Consider the following 4,409-nt stretch of genomic DNA (forward strand, 5'->3'; position numbering starts at 1 on the left):
GCCCAGCTGTGAAGCAATGCAAGCTGCTGTGGGGCCTTGGACCTTCTTTTGGAAGTTCTGGGTCTCTCTGATTCAGCTGCAGTTTGTTAGGTAATTTTCAGGTTGCAAAGGGCCAGGCCTTTCATATGCAAAAGCCTCTGCCCGTGGGTGGGGCGGGATCTCAAGGAATCAACAGGGCGGAGCAAGCAGCTATGGCTGCTCCCCAGTCCTACCCTAAGAGGCCCCAGGTCTCAGTATCCCAGTAATTGCTGCAAGCACCTCTGAGAGAAAGCTGCCCTCAAGTTCTACCCGATGCTAGACAGTCCAGTTTCTCCCCATATGAGTCTGGGTCCCCAGAGACTTACTCAGAACTGGAGTTCATGGAGTTCAGAGCAGTCGGGAGCTTGAGACTCCCTCCCAATTGAAAAAGACAACTGTGTCCTCAGCTGCCAGCCCTTTCCACGTGCGTAGCGTCCTCAGTTGCCAGCCCTTTCTGCGTGCGCCTCCGTACCTCTGCACTTAACTTCAGCACCTCCTCTGAGTCTCAGTGCTTTTCTCTTTCCTTCTAGTTGTAGAATTTCCACTCAGCCAGCCTTCCTGTGGTTCTGGATGATGTCCGTTTTGTCTTTTAGTTGTATTTTTGAAGTGGTTTTGCGAGGCAGCAATTTCCGGTGTTTACCTATGTCGCCATCTTGGTTTCTCTGTCGACCTCAGGAACTTTGTGGGGCAGTCAGTTCTTGCATTATACAGAGGCACAAACTGACCCCCCAAAAGGCAAAGTGGCTTACCCAAAGACATGCAGCAATTGGGAGACGGAGTTAGGTTCCATCTCTGTTCTATTGACTCCCAAGCCCATGCTTTTTGTACCCTGTCAGCCTTTTCTCCCAACCCTCAAGCCCAGTGGGGGTACAGAGGTGTTTTGAAGGATGTAATAGGTTGTAGTCTCTCAACTCCTTACCCGAATATTCACTTTCCACTGGAACACCTATTACCGAGTCATGTCCAGCTGGCTGCTTATGTGCTGCTACAATAGGCGCACATTATCTGACACCCTCACAGTACATGCAAAGGTTAACCTAAAAAAATACTAGAATTGTAACATGAGCCTCGGGCAATGGGGGTGGAGAGGAACAGGCTTCCAGCAGACAGAGAAGGATCTCAAGGATCCTGGAGACTTGCAGGATGAGGCATTCTACAAATTCTCAGGACCAGTAAGATGCCAGCCCTTTTCAATTGATCAGGCCACTACCATACACAAAAACACCAGGTGGGTAGGCAGCACTCTGGCTGAGGAAAAATTGGGTGCACAGACCTAGAGAAGAGCCCCCCCAAAAAATGCAAAGAGAATGCAGTCACAAGTCCAATTTTTAGGGGCAATGGGCAATGTCAGAAGCCTTGGATTTGATTATCCACCCCTGACCTCGGCACCACAGACATGCTATATGACCTAAGGCAAGCTAATTAACCCACGTGAGCCATGTGTATACCTGATGTGTAAAATAGGTTGATGATTATCTTCCTCCCAGAGCTAGAGGGAGTATTAAACCAGATAATGCCCATAAATACCTTTAAAAACCATAAAGTTTTCTATAAAACCAAAGACACAATGCTGATGAAACATGTCAATTTCAGGTTAAACACACACACACACACACACATACACACACACACACACACACACACACCAAATTTCAGATTCTATTTTCTCAAGAAATCATTTCAACTCTGCCTGCAAGTTTGAAGTTCCCAAAGGGAAGCAGGGTGGTGAGAGAAAAGCAGTAAGAGAAGTAGGGTGACCAAAACTTCTGGTCTTCCCAGTCTGAGGGGCGTACCCAGGACTCAGGAATTTCAAAGCTGAAACTAGAAAAATCCCTGGGAAACCAGGACAAGTTGGTCACCATAGAAAGAACCCTGGCCAGAAAGTCAGGAAGAAAAAAGGGGATGAACATCTGAATTCCCACTCTGTGTTAGGTATTGTCTTGGAGTTGTTCCTCGGGTTCACTTCTCTGCTCTGACATTAACTTACCTTAGACAAGTGTCTGGGTCTCAGATGGGATAAAACCTCTAAAGTGCATCCAAATTTGAACATTCTGGGAGTTCTTTTTTTCAAACTCAGGTGGCATTTGAGACCCAGAAATGTAAATCATCACACCCAGCAGACTGGAGGCAGGTGAGTATGGCCATGCATCTCCAACCCCCACTCCTGACACATCCCACTCCGCCTGCTATCACCCTTCTTTAAGGACTTTCTGGTAGAGCTGTACTCCTGCTGGAGTTCTGTCATCTCAATTGTCTCCATGAGCATCTGCAGGGACATTTCATGAATCTGTAAAAATATACTTACATCTCAGGGATCAAGGTAGGCTAGAAAGGGCCTCACAGGTATGTGGGTCCGCTTCCTGAAGTAGTTGGAACCTGGGGTTGATGTATGGCCGAGAGGAGGCTTCCTTTGAGTCCTAGTTTAACTCAACTGAGAGAGAGAGAGAGAGAGAGAGAGAGAGAGAGAGAGAGAGACATCAATCTGTTGTTCCGCCCATTTATACACCCATTGACCTATTCCTGTATGTGCCCTGACTGGAGATCAAACCTGACATATCTGGACAATGCTCTAACAAACTGAACTACCTGGCCAGGCCTCTGGATTATTTTCTTAGCTGAACTCAAGGCCCAATGTCTAATACCTGATGCTGTCTCACCATTAACACTGCCATTTAGTTATTGCTGTTTTGGACTCAGGCAAATCACTTGTAAGTCTTTGAGTTTCAATTTCTTCCTCAGTAAAATTAAAGGAATGACAATCTATTAGCCTTGAAGTATAGTTGTGGGCAACAGATGTGTAGTAGACATGGATTTTGTAAGCTGTCAATGTCTCTACATATGTTTGCCATTTATTAACTTCTCCCTCCTAAGTGAATTGAATAGAACACATTAAGTGTCCACTATGTGCCAGGCACTGTGGGGACTACAAAAGTGAAGACAGGATCCCTGAAGACAAAGACAAACATTGTTATGTTAAAATAGCAGAACTATGAATAATTGTTCTTTTCTCTATTTTTCACACTTTTTTTCTGTAATGACATTATTTTTCATAAACAAATGATAAGATAATATTAATTGAATATCTACTACGTGCCAAACACTATGTTGGACAATTTGCACACTTTATCTTATTTAATCCTTGTGACAATTCTATACCCCTTCCATAGGATTGTCACAAGGATTAAGTAAAATTTTTACAAATAATTTATGTCATTTTACAATTACAGATACTGGTCTCAAGAGATTAAGCCACTTGTTGAAGGTCATACAGCCAATAAATGAGTAGTAGAGCCAGAGTTTCAATCCAGATCTCTCTGATTCCAAAGCCAAACCCACTCTTCAGGAGTTGCCACTTTGAGACTGAACTAAAATGTATGACACACTCTGAGACTATGTTAAGTTTCAGAATAAAGATGGAAAATTTTGTGTGCACAGAGAGGACCAGGAAGTAAACTCCAATGGTGTGTGTGTGTGTGTGTGTGTGTGTGTGTGTGTGTGTGTAGGGGGAAGCTTCTCAAATAGCTTGGAAGCAAAACTTCTTACAAAAAAACAACAACAATGGGACTCTGGGCATACAGATGATTTAAGGAGAGAGCTAGGTGCTTTAACAATAAAATATAGCTTGAATGCTCAGTCCTTAGTATCTGGGTATTCATTCATTTGTTATTTTATTTAATTACTCCATGAGCATTGTTCTATTGTAAGTTTGATGCTGGTCCCTGAGGGATCAGAAATAATTAAGATAGTTTTTTTAATCTCATTTAAGTCCAGATGGAAAGTCACATGATATAAACAGATAATTATAAAACAATAAAAAAAAGCAGAGATTGAGATATTAGCAAAGTGGGCAAGGGCATTTAATAGCTATGCTTCTCTTTAGTCTAGCCACAGTCCAAACTGGTTTTGGAGTACAAAAGAGAACGGGGCTTATGGAGATGGTGTACTGCTTCCCATGCAAGTGGCTGCAACAGACCTAGAGGTCCCGGTGCTTTTAGCAGAACACCAGGGCCCATAACAATGATGTTGCCCGGCCAGGATGGCTCAGTGTTTGAGCATTGACCTATGAACCAGGAGGTCACGGTTCGATTCCCACTCAAGGCATATGCCCCGGGGTAGTGGGCTCAATCCCCAGTAGGGGGCGCGCAAGAGGAAGCCGATCAATGATTTTTATCATTGATGTTTCTATCTCTTTCTTCCCCTTCTTCCCTCTCTGAAATCAATACAAATATATTTTTTTAAAAAAGAATCCACGCACTACCAGCTGGCCCTAGGCAGACCTCCTCAGGGCTAAGTCCCCTTTCCAATAACATACTCAAGGGCAATACCTCCAAAAGGAGCCAAGACAATCTTGCAGATGCATCTTCCTGGGACTCCCCCTTTTCTCATTATCT

The sequence above is a fragment of the Myotis brandtii genome, unplaced genomic scaffold (assembly GCF_000412655.1).
Source record: "Myotis brandtii unplaced genomic scaffold, ASM41265v1 scaffold480, whole genome shotgun sequence".
NCBI classification, from domain to species: Eukaryota; Metazoa; Chordata; class Mammalia; order Chiroptera; family Vespertilionidae; genus Myotis; species Myotis brandtii.